The 18,815-nt window shown below is 44.7% G+C and overlaps 1 long non-coding RNA gene across 7 annotated transcripts in view; it reads right to left on the bottom strand.

Annotated features, from left to right (window-relative positions):
• LOC140458923 (uncharacterized) overlaps positions 1–18,316 on the bottom strand; it is a 41,497-nt gene extending 23,181 nt beyond the window's left edge. For 2 of the 7 annotated variants that reach the window (XR_011953752.1, XR_011953757.1), the window contains exons 1-5: positions 18,232–18,316; positions 14,688–14,770; positions 11,467–11,553; positions 7,628–7,732; positions 2,565–2,671 (exon numbers count right to left, since the gene is read on the bottom strand). This is a non-coding gene — a long non-coding RNA (uncharacterized lncRNA). The other 5 variants (XR_011953754.1, XR_011953753.1, XR_011953758.1 and 2 more) reach the window with 5 other exon arrangements.
• Positions 18,317–18,815: the final 499 nt, after the last annotated feature.

Below are 18,815 nucleotides of genomic sequence, written 5' to 3'. Positions count from 1 at the left end.
AATGGTGCAATGTCCTCCAGACTAACATCTGGAGTTTGGTGCCAAATTGTGCCGAGCTGTCTCACAGACCAATCAAGGAACAGCCCGACATACTCATACTCATGAAATCAACCCTTCCAGACAATGACCAGACACCACCATCACCATCACCATCCCAAGAGATTGAGATTGTAGTGATGGAAAAACACAACAGGTCAGGCAGCATCCGAGGAGAAGGAGAATCGATGTTTCGAGCCTAAGCCAGTTATCAGCCTGACCTGCTGTGCTTTTCCAGCACCAGACTCTTGACTCTGACCTCCAGCATCTGCAGTCTTCACTTTCTCCTGAAATCTCTGGATATGTCCTGCCCCACCAGCAGGACAGACCAGGCAGAGGTCATGGCACAAGACAGGGAGGATTTGCCCTTGGAGTACTCAGCATGGACTCCGGACACCAGGAAATCTCATGGCTCCTGCTGATTACCACGTACTGTCCTCCCTTGGCTGATGGATCAGTTCTTCTTCATGTTGAACAACATTTGAAGGAAGCACTGAGGAAGTAAAATGGTGTCAAACGTACTCTGGGTACAGGATTTCAATGTCCACTATCGAGACGAGCTCTGCAACAGAATTACTGACTGAGGTGGTCAGGTCCTAAAGGGTATAGCTGCTCAACTGAGTCTACAGCGGGTGGTGAGGGAACCAACAAGAGGGAAAAACAAGAGTGATCTCATTGTTATGAATTGACCAGCTGCAGATCCATCTGTCCATGACAGTATCAGAACGAGCGACCATCACACATTCCTTTTGGAAACACAAGTCTTAGCTTAAGGTTGAGAAAAACCTCCATCGCGTTGAGTGGCACTATCACCGTTCTAAATGGGACAGACTCTGAAGAGATGTAGGATCTCAAACTCGGTATCTCTGAGGCACTGTGGGACATCAACAGCAGCAGAACTGTACTCCAGCACAATCTGTAATCTCATGGGTTTGCAAATCCCGCTCTCACCCATCACAATGGACAGGAAAGGAGGGCATGCCATGAGCAGCACCAGGCAGACTTAAAAATGAAGTGCCAACCTGGTGAATCTACCAAACAGGACCATCTGCATTTCAAACAGCATCAGCAGCAAGCAACAGAGCTAAGTGATCCTACATCCAGTGGAACTGATCGGAACTCTGCAGTTCTGCCACACCCAGTTGTGAACGGTGATGGACAATTAAACAACTCACTGAAGGAAGCATCACAGATATCCCCACCCTGACTGATGGAGGGGCCTCACACACCCATGCACCAGATAAGACAACAGCATTTGCAGCAATCTGCATCCAGAAGTGCAAAGTGGGATGATCCATCTCAGCCTTCTCCAGTGGTTTCTAACATCACAGATGTGAGTTTAAGCCAGTTCGGTTGAGTTTGAATAACATCAAGAAATGGTTAAGTCGTGCAAAGGCTATGGGCCCTGCAAATATTCTGGCAATAACACTGATGGTTTGTGCTCCTGAACTTGCCACCCACCAAGCCAAGTACCGCTCCAGCACTGGCATCGACCAACAATGTGGAACATTGCCCAGGGATGTTCAACACAAAAACACAGGGCAATACAACCCAGCCAATTTCCATCTATCAGTCCACACTCGACCAGCAGTAAAGTGATGGAAAATGTTATCAACAGGGCTATCAAGCAGCAGCTGCTCAGCAACAGCCAGCTGAGTGACACTCATTTTAGTCTCCACCAGGGCCACTCAGCTCCCGATTGTGTTACCGCCCTGATTCACAACCTGACAACCAGCTGAATCCCAGAGGCGAGGTGAGGGTGACAGCCCAGTCCCACTCTAAGGCCACTAAGCTGATTCCACCCTTGTCTCAGCTCATATACTCTCATCCATCTTGTCATATCTCCAGACTTCATTATCCAAACATACTCCTGGCCAGCTTCCCACATTCAACCTCCCTGTAATCTCAAGAAAAACTAAATCTCTATTGCCCAAGTACTCCCTTGTACCAGAACTTGTTGATCCATCAAAAGGCTGCTATTCATAATCAAGAACATAGAGCTACAGCGATGTATAGCTTGGAAACAGACCCTTCAATCCAACCCGTCCATGCCGACCAGATATTCCAACCCAATCTAGTCTCACCTGCCAGCATCCGGCCCACATCCCTCAATTTAAAATTCTCACCCTTGATTTAATTCCTGGTTGTGATCATCCCTAGCTCACTGCGTCACACACCCTTTGAGACCTCGACAACCCATTCTGTTCGAGACTCCCAATGATCTGTTAATTCATTACTTCACCTGCGTGGCTGCTTTTACAGTTGCCAAAGCAACAAGGTCTGAAATTTGCAGCTAAAACCTCACAGGTCTGCTTTCCTCCTTTAAGACGTTTCTCAAAACCTGCTTATTTGGCAATGCTTTTGGTCACCTGACCTAATATCATCCTTCTCTGGCCTTATGTTTAAAATTCTCAATAATATTTTTGTGGAATTATAAGCATGATAATAAAAATACAAACTGTTGTTGATTTGGACATTATCTTCAGATCTTTACTGTTGCTGAATGAATATTCTGTAATGTCTCTTACCCAACCACATTGTGGGAGCACCTTCACCACACAAACTGCAGCTGTACAAGAAAGTCAAACATCACCCTCTCCACAGGCAACAGGGCTTTGGCATTAATCACTGGGATCTGTGGAAGGAGAAACACAGTTGATGTTTCAAGGAGTTCAAAACGGATTACAGGGAATGAAAATGGTGCAGAATGAGATAGTCAGAAATGGAAGGAAGATACACTCGCTTATTAGAAAAAGGAATTCTTGACTGTTAAAGATTTTCCAGAAAATATTGATAAGCAGCACATGGTCAGGGGCTGGGCGGCAGTGAAAAATTAACTTACAGAAATGTTTGTAAAAATAATAGTAAAATACCAAACAGACCAAAAATACACCCATTGTTCGAGATTGAGGAAGCGAGATATTGACAAAGTGGTCATGAGGGAGCCCAGAGATGAAGCAGAGCTGTATAAGCTGTTATGATCCCACAGTCATAGAGATGTATAGCACTGACACAGACCCTTCGGTCTTACTCATCCTTGCCAAACAGGTATCCGAACCTAGTCTATTCCCATTTGCCAGCACTTGGCCCGTATCCCTGTAAATGCTTCCTAATCATATCATGTGTCTATTTAGATGCCTTTAACATGTTTTAATTGTACTAGCCTCTACCACTTCCTCTGCAACTCATTCCACCCACTGCATGAAAGAGTTGTCCTTTAGGGCCCTTTGAAATTTTATCTGTTCACCCTAAAGCAATGCCCTGTACTTCTGGACACCACCACTCCAGGGAAAACACCTTGTTCATTTACTCTATTCATGCCCCTCATGATTGTATAAACCTCCATAACATCACCACTCAGCGGAAAACAGCTCCAGCCTTTTACGCCTCACCCTGTAGCTCAAATCCTCCAACCCTAACAACATCCTTGTAAGTCCTTTTTGAAACCTTTCAAGTTTCACAGCACCCTTCTGATAGGAGGCAGGCCAGAACTGCACACAATATTCCAAAAGTGGCCTAACGAATGTCCTGTACAGCAACATGACCTCCCACATCCTATACTCAATGCTCGAACGAAAGAAAGAAAATATACTGAACACCTTCTTCATCATCCTATCTACCTGCAACTTGACTTGCAAGGACTATGATCCTGCAGTCCAAGGTCTCTTTGTGGCGCAAACGTCTTCAGGGCCTTGCCATTCAGTGTATAAGTCCTGCCCTGATTTGCTTTTCCAAGATGCAGCACCTCACATTTATCTAAATTAAACCCCATCAGATAAATATCTTATTGTAATCTGAGGTAACCTTCTTCATAATCCACAATACCTCCAATTTTGTATGACCTGCAAACTCATTTACGATACCAAGTCATTTAAATGAATGATGAAACAAATCCAGAAATAAACATCCATTTCTCGGAGTTTGAATGTGCTCTGTGTAAATCCTGCCCAATGACTCTGTACCAGAGAAAGGCTGCACATGCGCCTGGCTGCACCTTGCCCCCTACAAAGCTGGCGGCTCCACACGTGTCCAGTGAATTTTTGCCCCAAATAAAGATGGCGGCGCGCACCCATGCCTGCAGCCACACTGAGGCAATTCACCGTTTACTGAAAACAAGAGACTGGGACGTGTTTTCCGATGTGCACAGTTTGTTTGTAAAACCTCTCCGCTCAGACAGAATCGCTCTCACCTCCTGCGGTTCCACAGACAGCCTTGATGATTTTTGTGGGTACCCATTCTCTGCCTGCTTACTCATTTGTCCTGAATGTTTTTGTACAATCACTTTGGATTCTCCTTAAACCTATTTCCTAAAGCTATCTCATGTCCTCTTTTTGCCCTCCTGGTTTACCTCGAGTCTCCTCCTACTGCCCCTATACTCCTCTAGGGATTCACACAAAAACAGCTCTCTGTACCTGCCATATGCCTCCTTCATTTTCTTGACCAGGCCCTCAATTTCTTCCGATAGACAGCATTCCCTACACCTTCCAGCCTTGGCCTTAACAGGAACATACTGTCTTTGTACTCTTGTTGTCGCAGGCCTATGGAAGCAATGGCAGATGAGGACAGAGAAGCAATCATTCCCAGTAAAGAGGTAATATTGGGAAAGTTAACAGCCTAAAGGTAGATGGGTCTCCTGGCTCTAATGGATTGCATCTCAGGGACTAAAGTAGATGGCGGGGGTAGTGGTTGGAGGGGGTGGTGAATAACAAATAGACTTGTGATAATTCAATTAAAATTTGTTGGATTCTGGGATGGTTTTGAAAGACTGGAAGCTGCAAATGTGGTGCCACTATTTTTCAAAAAGGACCGGTTAGCTTAACTTCTGAGGGGAGAAAATGCTTGAATCTCTCAAGGAAGTAGTGGTGACTTATCTGGGTAGAAATTGTCTCATTTTGCAAAAACAGCATGGATTCATGAAAGGCAGGTCACGTTTAAGGATTTACTGGTATTATTTGAGGATACAATGAGCGCATTGGACAAAGTGGACTTGGTGGATGTGGTGTATCTGGATTTCCAGAAGGTATTCGATAAGTTGCCACACAAAAGGCTGCTGTATAAGGTAAAGATGCACAGCATTATGGGTAATGTATTATCATTGATACAGGATCGGTTAACCAACAAAAAATAAAGAATGGGGATAAATGGGTGTTTGGATTAGTGTTGGCACTACAACTGTTTGCAATTTACACAAATGTTTTGGAGTTGAGGACCAAGTGTACGGTGTCAGAGTTCATATTTGATACAAAGATGAGGTAGAGCAATGTCTGCAGAGGCCACTGTCAGTCTGCACAGGGATACAGATAGGTTAAGTGAGTAGGTAAGGGTCTGGCAGATGGATGACAATGTTGGGATATGTGAGGTCATCCATTTTGGTCGGACTAACAGCTAACTGATGATGAAATGGTGAAAACATGCAGCAGGCTGCTGTGCAGAGGGAGCTGGGTGTCCTTGTACATGAATCATAGGAAGTTGGTTTGCAGGTACAGCAGTTAAATAAGACAGTGAAGGGAATATTGTCCTTCATTGCTAGAGGGATGGTTCTGCTGTAGCTGTACAGGGTGCTGGGGAGGCCACACCTGGAGTACTGTGTACAGGTTTGGTCCCCTTACATTAGCAAGGATGTACTGGCACTGGAGGGAGTACAGAAGAGGTTCACTAGTTTGAGTTGGGAGTTGAGAGGATTGGTATATGTGGAGAGATTGAGAAAACTGGTTTGATAGTCATTGTAATTTAGAAGAATGGGAGGTTGGAGAGGAAAAAATAAAATTATGAAGGGAGTGGATAAGCTTGGAGCAGGGAGGCTATTTCCTCTGGGGGCGGGTCAAACTAGAGCATAACCTCAAAATAAGGGGGAGCAGGTTTAGGACTGAGTTCAGGAGGAGCTTCTTCAGCTAAAGGGTTGTGCATCTGTGGAATTCCCTACCGAGTGCAGCATTTGACGTTATCAACTTGAATGCCTTTAAGGGAAAATGTAGATTTGTGAACAGGAAAGGAATTAAGGGTTATAGTGAGAGAGCAGGAATGTGGAGCTGAGGCCATGAAAAGATCAGCCCTGATCTTATTGAATGGTAGAGCAGGCTTGAGGGGCCAGATGAAAGTTCTTGCCTTGTGCCATCAAAATTGGCCTTTGTCCAATTCAGAACCTTAACGTTTAGATCTGGTGTATTATTTTCTGTAACTATTTTAAAACTAGTAGAAATATCAGAATTCCAAACTGTGTTTTCAGGTCATTCAGCCCATCATATTACTACTGACCCTGAGAGCCTCCAAACTTCCCCCTATAACATTGCATTTCCCAGCACCACCCAACCTACACATCCCTGAACATTATGGGTAATTCAGCCTGCATAATCCCCCCAACGTGCACATCCCACAACACTGTGGGCAATTCAGCCTGGATAATCCAACCTACCCTACACATCTTTGGACTGTGGGAGGAAACCAGAGGACCCAGACGAGATCCATGCAGAAAACCCCAATAAGGTGATCATCCCTTTCTTATTTCCCAGTTCCACCTAAATACCTTCACTGGGCGTACTCCCAGGAATATCCTCCCTAAGCAAAAACATAATGCTGTCTCGAATCAAAAATGCCACTCCCCCTCCTTCCTTCTCCCCCTTTCTATTCTTCCTATAGCATCTATACCCTGGAACATTAAGCTGCCAGTCCTATCCATCCCTGAGTGATGCCTCTGTAATTGCTATAATATCCCAGTGCCATGTTCAAAACCACACCCTGAGCTCATCTGCCTTCCCTGTCAGGCCTCTTCTATTGAAGTAAATGCAGTGCAACTGCTCAGTCCGACTTCATTCTGTGCCTTGCCCTTGCCTGCCTTGACTATTTGACTTCTGAACTGTACCAGCCACAGACATATCTCTTTCCTCACTACCTTCTTGGGTTTACACCCACTCCCTCACTGGTTTAATGCCTCCCGAGTATCACCAGCAAGTCTCCCTGCCTAGATATTAGACACCTTCCAATTCAGGTACAATCCATCCTTCTTATGAAGGTCAACTCTACTCCAGGAGATCACAACGATCCAAAAAACGTGAATCCTTTTCCCCTGCACCAGCTCCTTAGCCACTCATTGAGCACCTCCTCCTCCTCTGTAATATGGACTTTTTTCAAGATGTCACCATTTATTTCCCCACATTCTATATCTCCCATGTACTTCTTCACAGTAAACACTGATGCAAAATACTTGTTTCCTATCTCGCCCATCGCCTGCAGCTCCACACAATGGCTGCCTTGCTGATCTTTGAGGGTCTCTATTTTCTCCCTAGTTAGCCTTTTGTTCCTCATGTATTTACAAAAGCCCTTTGGATTATCCTTAACCCTATGCGCCAAAGCTATCTCACGGCCCTTTTTTCCCTCCTGATTTCCCTTTTAATTATATTCGAAAATTTTTTGGATTGGAATAAATGCAAAATATAACATCCTGACAAAACAAACGAGGGTAGGACTTATACTCCATAAAAGTAGGGCCTTGAGTAGTGATATGGGAACAAAGAGACTGAGAGCTTCACGTCTTTGAAGTTTGTGTTACATGTAGACAGGGTGGTGAAGAATGTGCTTTGCTTAGCACACCTACCTTCATTGTTCAGACCTTTGAGTCCAGGAGTTGGGACGTTGCGTTGAGGATTTACAGCACGTTGGGGAGGCCTCTTCTGGAATACTCTGTCCAGTTCTGGTTGTGCTGTTATAGGAAGGATATTATTAAATTGGAGCAGGTTCAGAAGAGATTTACCAGGATGTTGCCATGAATGGAGGGATTGTGTTCTAAGGAGAGGCTGGATAGGCTGGGAATTTTTTTCACTGGCGTGCACGAGTTGAGGGGTGACCTTATTAGAGGTTTACAAAATCAGAAAGAGTGTAGATAAGGTGAATAGCTGGGGGAGAGGGGGATTCAAAACTCGGGTGCATTCGTTTTGAGAAGAAATTAGAAAGATTTGAGAAAAGACATTAGGGTTTTTTAAAAAATTTATACGTGTGAAATGAACTTCCAGAGGAAGTGGTAGCTGTGAATACAATTACAATATTTAAAAGACATTCAGATAAGTACATAACTAGGAAATATTTGGATGGATGTGGACCAAGCGGAGGCAGGTACAATTAGTTCAGTTTGGAATTATGGTCGGCATGGACTGGTTGGACCACAGGGCCTGTTTCCTTGCTGTATAACATTAGGACTCTAATCTTCACTAACTCTAAATTCCTCCATCCTCAACTCTCCCGATCACTGTCACTTCATCCAGCCTCACAACTCTTCCTTATTTATATAATTCCTCTCCAGCCACAGAACGCTCCCTATCTCATGTCCTCCAGTTTCTCAGATCTCTGTGATATGTGCCTTTCTTTAGTTCCAGCCTTGAGGATGCCCTCATTCACTCAGATTGGTTGGAGGACAAACTGGTACGACTTGGTCCTCCAGTACTGCCCTCTGCCCCCTATTGGCCTGCGCTGACATCAATCATCGGGGCCCATTGTGAGGTGAGTGGTGGGATCCTCCCGCTCTCTGCCCTGGGATGAGCTTCATCATTCACAGTCAATGGGGCAGTATCACAGAGCACAGGGCCTGGGGGCTATTCAGCCCATTTGGGATGTACCCTCTCCCTCTGGAGATGCTGCAAATCTGTCCCAATTCCCTTCCCATTTGCCCATAGACCCCCAAATCTTCCCTTAAAAAGTAAAATTCCAAATCTGTTTATGAATAACTGCTGAGTCTGTGTCCAGCTGCCATTCAGACTGTTCCAGATACTCAGAACTTACTGAATAAAATAATGTTCACATATTCACATTATTTGCCAATTACCTGAAAATAGTTACTAAAATTGTGACATTGTTAACAATTCCCCTCACTCTGCAGATTAGATATCCTAGAAACAAATTTACACCTGGTCAAAATCACTGCTTAACCTTCTCAGCTCCAAGGACAATTATCTGTGCTTCTGCTAGCTCTCCACAAAAGAGGAACACATCTTATTTTCATTTATTAGTGTCATAGAGATGTACAGCACAGAAACAGACCTTTGGTCCAATTTGTCCATGACAATGAGGAATCCTCAACAAATGGAGCCCCATTTGCCAGCTATTGGTCCATATCATTGGAAACTCTTCCTATTCACGTACCCAATCAGATGCCTTTCAAATGTTGTAATTGTATCAGCCTCCACTACTTCATCTGGCAGCTCATTCCACACATACACCACACACAGCTTGAAAACTTGGCCCCTTAGATCCATTTTAAATCTTTGCCCTCTCAACGTAAGCCTATGTGATCTTGTTTTGAACCCACATAACTGGGGGGAAAAGACCCTGGCTGTTCACCTTATCCATGCCCTTCATGATTTTATAAATCTCCATGAAGTCACCTCTCAGTCTTTGACTCTCCAGGGAAATTACCCCTGGCCTATTCAGCCTCTCCCTGTAGCCCAAATCCTCCAACCCGAGCAAAGTCTTTGTAAATCTTGTCTGAACTCTTTCAAGATTCACAACGTCCTTTCCAGAACAGGGAATTTCAAACTTAAAACATAATTCCTGAAATGGCTTAATCAATGTCCTGTCCAACCACAATTTGACGTCCCAGCTTCTGTACTCAATGCATTGACCAATAAATATAAGCATACCAAACACCACCTTCACTCGTCTGCCTACCTGTGACTCTACTTTCAAGGAACAATGAACCTGCACTCCATAGTCTCTATGTTCAGCAACATTCCCAAGGAATGTACCATTAAGTGTACAAGTCCTGCTCTGATTTGCCTTTCCAAAATCCAACAGCTTACATTTGTCTAAATTGAACCCAGTCTGCCATTCCTCGCTCCAATGGCCCATCTGGTTAAGATTCTGTTGCATTCTGAACTAACCTTCTTCATTGTCCACTAAACCTCCAATTTTGGTGTCTTCTGTAAACCCACTGACCATATCTCATATATGAACATCCAAGTCATTTATTTAAGGATCCATATCCATTCCTGCAGGACAATGCTGCTCACAGGCCTCCAGTTCGCAAAGCAACCCTCCATCACCACCCTCTGCCTCCTACCTTCAAGGCAGTTTTGTATCCAAATGGCTAGTTCTCCCAACATTTCATGTTATCTAACCTTGCTAACCAGTCTGCTTTGTGGAACATCGTTCAGGGTCCATATAGACAACGTCCACAGTCTGGCTTCATCAATCATCTTTGTCACATCTTCAAAAAAACTCAATCAAGTTAGAGAGAGAGAATTTCCCACACACAAAGCCATGTTGACTAGCCCTAATCAATCCTCGTCTTTCCAAATACATGTAAATCCTGTCCCTCAGAATCCCTTCCAACAACTTACCTACCACTGACGTTAGGTTGACTGTTCTCTTGTTCCCTGGCCTTTCCTTACCACCTTTTTTTTAAATAATGGCACATGTCATCCAGCACCTCACCTGTCACAAACAATGATATGAATACCTGAGGGAGGGGCACTGCCATCACCTTCCTAGCTTTCCACAAATTTCTGGGATACACCTGATCAGGTCCCAGGGATTTATCCACCTTGCTACTGTTTAAGACATCCAGTACTTCCTCCTCTGTAATATAGACACTTTTCAAGTTATCGCGATTTATTTCTCCAAACTCTCTAGAATAGAAGAGCATAGTATTTCTCCCACCTCCTGTTGTTCCATAGATGGCCTTGTTGATCTTTAAGGGGTCCTATTCTCTGTCTGGTTATTATTTTTTCCTTAATGTATTTGTAGAATCTCTTTGGATTCTCCTTAAACTATTTCCTAGAGATATTTCAAGTCCCCTTTTTGCTCTCCTGATTACCCTCGAGTATATTCCTGTAAAAACGTGATACTGTACTCCCAATTCCTCCGCCTCTGCCATATCTGCTCCCAGGAGAAGCAATTCCACTTCAGGACATCCCAGAAAGGTTTCCTCTTTCAAGGACCGCATTTCCCTCCCACTTGATCAACAATGCACTCCAACGCATATCCTCCACTTCCTGTACCTCCTCCTTCCCCCCACCCCTCCAACCACAATAAGAATATAATCCCCCGGTCCTCACCTGCCACCCACTAATCTCCATTAACCTCTGCTATGTCCGCTACCTACAGTCAGACCCCACCACCAGGGATATATCTCCCTCCCCAACCCTTTCTATCTTCCACAGAGACCATGGGATCTTTGGTGCTGATGTGCTGCCCCACGGATACCTCAGTCACTCACCCTGCCAAATGGCCAAGTGAGATTATCACTAGATGGATAACCCAGACACCCAGATAACATTCTGGGGGCCAGGATTTGGATCCCGTTACGGCAGACAGTGGAATGTGAATTCAATAAAAATGTGGAATTAAGAATCTATTAAAGAGCATGAATCCATTGTTGATTATTGCGAAAAAAACTCATCAGATTCGCTAATATTCTTCAGGGAAGGAATCTGCCATCCTTACCTGGTCTGGCCTACATGTGACTCCAGACCCACAGCAATGTAGTTGACTCTTTACTGCCCTTTGGGCCCAGCCAGTGACACCCTCATCCTGTGAATGAATAACAAAGAAGGTCAAGTCTTGTATACAACCATACTATTCTTACAGATAAGTGATCTCTTAGTAAATTTGCTTCTCAATTCCCTGCTGACTATTGGGGAAGTGGGGGGGGGGTCAATAGTACCATCCCAATAAGGAGATCATCCCTTTCTTATTTCTCAGTTCCACCTGTATAACCTGCCTGGATGTACTCCCAGGAATACCCTCTTGAAGCTCAGTTGTAATGCTATCCCTAATCAAAAATACCTCCCCCCCTGCTCTGTTGCCCCCTTTCTATCTTTGCTATAGCATCTATACACTGGAACATTAAGCTGCTGGTCCTATCCATCATTAAGTTATGCCTCTGTAATTGCTATAATATCCCAGTGCGATGTTCAAAACCATACACTGAGCTCCTCTGCCTCCTGTATTGAAATAAATGCAGAGTAACTGCTCATTCTGTGCCTTGCCCTTGTCTGCCTTGACTGTTTGACATCTGAACTGTACCAACGTCAGACTGAGCTCTTCCCTCACTCTCTCTCTGGGTTTACCCACATTCCTTCACTGGTTTAATGCCTCCTGAATAGCACTAGCAACTGTTCCCTTCCAGTGCCAGTACAATCCATCCTTCTGATGTAGGTCAATTCTACCCCACAAGAGATTCCAATGATCCAATAATGTGAACTCTTCTATTCCTATGTCATTGATACCAATAAACTACAGCCTTCCCTCAAAATGGTTATTCTCCCCTTTACGAATATTCTGCTCCCTCTCTGAGGCATCCTTATACAAAAATTACACATTCGAATAATAAACCTTTCATTCACCAGGTCATCATAAAAGGATTACATGACACATTGAAGGTTTGGGGATCCTTTTGAGAGAAGGCGATGATTCAAAGGAGAATTTTTAAGCAGCAAATGGGATTGATCTGGAACACAATACTCACACACACAATGCGAATATCCAGATCCTGATATACTGAGTAATTCAATCAGAGTTTAGCAGAATATTTACTGAGATCACCATCTGAATATCCACCTGTAATATTCTGTAATACAAGTTTATAAAATCTGTCACTATCAGTTCAGGTTAGAAACTCACACCATCCCCTCTTCGTGGCCCAGGAGTACTGTACATATTACCCTTGAGGACATCAGCAGTCAACTCAGGGGGAAATCTGTGGGTTTCTAGGAGATTCCAACTTGAGATCTCATGTGACTGAACACAGCAGTTCTTGGACACATTGGAGAAAATTATCCAAGCGTCAGTGAGATATGGGGAACAAGAATTACTTTCTTTTCTTTCATTCTATGCTGCCGCTCTGCCTCATCAATAAGACATGGGTGTGAAAGGCTAAGCCTAACGATGGGCAAATTGTCTCCATCCTGACCAATGGGTAGGAAGATCCTCTCAATCACTCCAAAGTGTATCACTAAAAAGATAGCAACTCTGCCTGCTTCCCACTGCCCAGTGCTCCCAGTAAATGTTTGAAAGAATGGGAAGGGGGGATATCTCCTAGAAAATGCACAACTGTAAAGGTCTAAGAGGATTATGAAAAGAGAGAGATGCACAGGAGAAGGGGGCAACAAGTTGCTAGATGGGGTTTAACTTGGGAAAATGGGAAGTTGCTCATTTTGGAGGAGATAATAAAAGAACAAAGTACAATTTAAATGGTGGAAAATGTAGAAAGCTGCACCACAAAGGGACCAGGGGTAATTGTTCAGGAAACACAGAAAGCTACCACACAGTTACAACAGGGAATCAGGAAGGGGAATCGAATGTTTTGTTTCAAAAGTTTTCAGTCTTAGAGTTTGGAGTATATACCTGAGAGTAACGTGTGGAAGTGCTGGTGAGACCACCATATCTGCAGGAATGAGAGCAGTTTTGGTCCCTTTAGATAAGGAAATGTGTCACTTTATTGGAGGCAATTCAGGGAAGATTCAATGAGATGATCCCTGGTTTGGAGGGATTATCTGTTAAATAAAGGCTGAAAAGGTTGGGACTGTACTCAATGGATTTTGGAGAAAGAGAGGTGATCTCATTGAGACAAATGGGATTCTTTAGGGGTTTGACAGGATAAATACTGAGAGGATGTGTCTGAGGGTAAATACTGAGAGGGGAGTCTGAAACCAGATTCTGAGTCACAGAATCAAGGGTTCTGTTTTGGATTCAAGTTTAAGGTGACACAGACGGGTAAGGGGTTTCAGGAGCAATGGAGCTGGGGTGAGGTGGAGAAAAGCAACGTTTAAGAGATTGGAATTCCTGCTGTTCTGATTGTGTGGATGTCTGATCAGAAGGTCACCTTGGGGTCAGATATAAGAGCAATATTGTGAAGAGTGTGGTTCTGCCTCAGAGAGTTCCCAGTGGGAGGGAGGGGCTCAGCAGAAAGGTAAAGGTAAGGCAATGGGTTTAACCATGACAATGTTTCATTGGAGGAAATTGCAGCTAATCGAGTAGTGGGAATGTGGTAAGCAATTTGATAACTGAGTAACAGTGGAGAAATGGAGAGGGATGATGGGGAGGGAGAGCTGGGCATCGTCAGTGTACATGTCAAACCTAACACAGTGGTTTTGGATGATATCACCTCCCGGCACTATGTACGTGAGATACAGGAGAGACCAAAGATAGATCGTTGAGGGACACCAAATGCAAGGAACTCAGAAAGGAAAGGGAGAATGGAGATGGAGCAGGATTTTCCAACAATGGTAAGGTCAAATATTAGTTTTTCACAGAATGGGAGAGAAGGACATAACCAAAAAAGACCAACAGACAGAACAAGGAACAATATCTATAAATTGGCGAGGGGGGGTGATGAGGCGGCAGCAGAGGAAAGAGAGTTGGAATGTGAGTTTAGCGAGATTAGGGTAAAGGGTCAAGGTGAGCTCTGATAAGGCTTGACAAGAGACTGGAGAAAGATGTAGGTTTAGGACAAAAACCAGGAACACCACGTGAGGCAGTTGGGCTCAGTGGGCTAGTGGGAGGGAGGGAAACAGCAGATCGGATTATCTCAGTCTTAGTGACAGAGAAACTCCATGTGCTCCTCACTCATTGTTGGAGGGGAGGATGGAGGAGACAGGATGATGGACAGTGTTTTACAAAGAAACAAAACCAGGGTTAGTGATATTTAAAATGAGTGAACAAACCTGATGTATTTAGCTTTTATCCAGAATATTAAAACAAACGACTGAAGTCCTGGTTCGAATCCCATCTTGGCAGATGGTGGAATCTGAATTCAAGAAAAATACAACGTATTAGGAACCTCCTGATCTCCATGAAACCATTGTCAATGGCGAAAAAAATCCTGCCAACCTGACAGTGGCCCAGCCAGCTACTCACTGTATTAATCACTGCAAAGTCTCAACAAATGAATGAAACTGGATGGACCAGTTGGCAACTAACAAGGCACCAGAAATTACAACCACAGAATCAGCCCTCTCGATGGTGCAACGTCCTCCTCACTAACATATGGTTTTTGGTGCCAAAACGTGGAGAGCTGTCTCACAGACTAGTCAAGGAACAGCCTGACATAGTCATACTCACGGAATCATCCCTTACAAACAATGACCAGACACCACCATCACCATCCCTAGATATCGAGACTGTGGGGCTGGAAAAGCACAACAGGTCAGGCAGCATCCAAGGAGCAGGAGAATCGACGTTTCAAGCCTAAGCCCTTCATCAGCCTGACCTGCAGTGCTTTTCCAGCACCAGACTCTTGACTCTGATCTCCAGCATCTGCAGTCTTCACTTTCTCCTGAAATCTCTGGATATGTCCTGTCCCACCGGCATGACAGACCAGGCAGAGGTGGTGGCACAGTGGTGTACAGATAGGGAGGATTTGCCCTGCGAGTACACAGCATTGGCTCCGGAGTCCAGGATGTCTCATGGCTCCTGCTGATTACCACGTCCCGCCCTCTCTTGGCTGATGAATCACTCCTCCTTCATGTTGAATAACATTTGGAGGAGGCACTGAGGCAATAAAATGGTGTCAAATGTACTCTGGGTACAGGATTTCAATGTCCACAATCGAGACGAGCTCTGCAATAGAATTACTGACTGAGCTGGCCAGGTCCTAAAGGGTATAGCTGCTCAGCTGAGTCTGCAGCGGGTGGTGAGGGAACCAACAAGAGGGAAAAACATACTTGATCTCATTGTTATGAATTGACCAGCTGCAGATACATCTAGCCATGACAGTATCAGGAAGACCAACCATCACACATTCCTTTTGAAGACAAAGTCTTGCCATAAAGTTGAGAAAAACCTCCACTGTGTTGAGTGGCACTATCACCGTTCGAAAGGGGACAGACTTCGAAGAGATGTAAGCTCTCAAACTGGGTATCTATGAGACACTGTGGGACATCAACAGCAGCAGAACTGTACTCCAGCACGATCTGTAACCTCATGGGTTTGTAAATCCTGCTCTCACCCATCACAATGGACAGGAAAGGAGGGCATGCCATGAGCAGCAACCAGGCAGACTTAAAAACAAAGTGCCAACCTGGTGAAGCTGTCAAACTGAATTACCTGCATTTCAAACAGCATCAGCAGCAAGCAACAGAGTTAAGTGATCCAACATCCAATGGAACAGATCGGCGCTCTGCAGTTCTGCCACAACCAGTTGTGAACGGTGATGGACAATTAAACAACTCACTGGAGGAAGTATCACAGATATCCCCACCCTTACTGATGGAGGAGCCTCACACCCATGCACCAGATAAGACAACAGCATTTGCAGCAATCTGCAGCCAGAAGTGCAATATGGGATGATCCATCTCAGCCTTCTCCAGTGGTTTCTAACATCACAGATGTGAGTTTTAAAGCAGTTCGATTGAGTTTGAATAACATCAAGAAATGGTTAATTAGTGCAAAGGCTATGGGCCCTGCCAATATTCTGGCAATAATACTGATGGCTTGTGCTCCAGAACTTGCCACCCACCGAGCCAAGTACCGCTCCAGCACTGGCATCTACCGACAATGTGGAACATTGCCCAGGAATGTTCAACACAAAAACACAGGGCAATCCAACCCAGCCAATTTCCCTCTTATCAGTCCACACTCGATCAGCAGTAACGTGATGGAAAATGTCATCAACAGGGCTACCAAGCAGCAGCTGCTCAGCAACAGCCAGCTGAGTGACACTCATTTTAGTCTCCACCAGGGCCACTCAGCTCCCGATTGTGTTACCGCCCTGATTCACAACCTGACAACCAGCTGAATCCCAGAGGTGAGGTGAGTGTGACAACTCAGTCCCACTCCAAGATCACTAATTCTAGCTGATTCCACCCTCATCTCAGCTCATATACTGAAACTCTCATCCATCATGTGTTATCTCCAGACTTCATTTTCCAAACACACTCAGGGCCAGCTTCCCACATTCAACCTCCCTGTAATCTCAAGAAAGTCGAAATCTCTGCTTGTTGATTCATCAAAAGGCTCCTAATTAGAATCAACAGCATACAGCCATAGAGATGTACAGCAAGGAAACAGACCCTTCGGTCCAACCCGTCCACGCCGACCAGATACCCCAACCCAATCAAGTCTCACCTGCCAGCATCTGGCCAATATCCCTCAATTTAAAATTCTCACACTTGATTTAATTTCTGGCTGTAATAATCCCGAGCTCCCTGCACCACACACACTTTGAGACCTCGACAACCTATTTTCTTCGAGACTCCCAACCATTTGTAAATTCATTACTTCACCTGTGTGGCTGTTTCTACAGTTGCTGAAGCAGCATGGTCTGAAATTTGCAGCCAAAACCTCACAGGTCTGCTTTCCACCTTTAAGACATCCCTCAAAACCTGCTTTTTGGCAATGCTTTTGGTCACCTGACCTAATATCTCCCTCTCTGGCCTGAGGTCTAAAGTTCTCAATCGTATTTTTGTGAAATTATAAGCATGATAATAAAAATTTTAAAAATGTTGTTGATTTGGACATTATTTTCAAATCATCACTGTTGCTGAATGAATACTCTTAATGTCTCTTATCCAACCACATTGTGGGAGCACCTTCACCACACAAACTGCAGCTGTACAAGAAAGTCAAACATCACCCTCTTCACAGGCAACAGGGCTTTGGCATTAATCACTGGTTTCTGTGGAAGGAGAAACACAGTTGATGTTTCAGGGAGTGCAAAATGGATTACAGGGAATGAAAATGGTGCAGAATTTGATCGTCAGAAATGGAAGGAAAATACACTTGCTTGTTGGAAAAAAGAATTCTTGACTGTCAAAAATATTCAAGAAAAAAGTAATCTGATAATAGAGCAGTACATGGTCAGGGGCTGGGCAGCAGTGAAAAACCCTTTGTCTATAAATTACTTTCGAGACTGAGGGAGCTGGATCTTGACAAAGTGGTTATGAGGGAGCCCAGAGGTGAATCAGAGCAGTATTGGCTGCTATGATCCCAGTGACTCTATACCAGAGAAAGGCTGCACATGCGCCTGACTGCACCTTGCCCCCTACAAAGATGGCGGCTCCGCACGTGTCCAGTGAATCGTTGTCCCGAATAAAGATGGCGGCGCTCACTCAGGCCTTCAGCCGCGCTGAGGCAACTCTCTATTTACTGCAAACACGGGACTGGGACGTTCAAATTTGTGTTTTCCGACGTGCAAAATTTGTTTGCAAAACCTCTCCGCTCATAGCAACACAGTTTTTCTCCCGTTTCCCTGTTTATTTCTTTCCTTACCGGATCCTTTCTCTCCATAACTTCCCGAGCATTCATAACAGCAACTCTGCGCCGTGCGCGAGGGTGATCACATGGTTGTTTAGCTCCGCCCTTCATTCACTTTGATTGGTTGGAGGACCAACACGCCGGCTAGGTCATCCAGCTCCGCCCACCGTCCTTTCATTGGTCCGGTGCTGACATCAATCACCCGGGGTCGCCTTTGTTGACGAAAGCATGCACAGTGTGTCCTGCTTTAGCTGATATGTTGGGTAATGTGATGGGAGAGTTTACTGAGGGGAAGAATTCCCTTTGTGTGAGCTCTGCAGTAGATTTCCTTGATTCATGGAGGGATTTGCCTTCCTACTCATGACTGTATGGCTATGATTGATGAATCAACGCCATCTGAACCAGTACATAAACACCCCGTTTTCACAACATCTGAGATCTTTAGCACATTGTATCACACTCTTCTTTGGAAACAAAAAAAGCATGAAGTGGAGCCTCAAGGAATCGGAGCAGGAGTAGGGCATTCATTCCCTTCAGCTTGTTCCCCCATTCTATCAGATCATGTCTGGGCCAACCCAGACCTCAACCCCTCTTTGCTT

Source organism: Chiloscyllium punctatum, chromosome 34 (genome assembly GCF_047496795.1).
Source record: "Chiloscyllium punctatum isolate Juve2018m chromosome 34, sChiPun1.3, whole genome shotgun sequence".
Classification (NCBI taxonomy): domain Eukaryota; kingdom Metazoa; phylum Chordata; class Chondrichthyes; order Orectolobiformes; family Hemiscylliidae; genus Chiloscyllium; species Chiloscyllium punctatum.
Note: the sequence above shows the minus strand (reverse complement) of the source record. Positions and strands in the feature narration are given on the sequence as shown.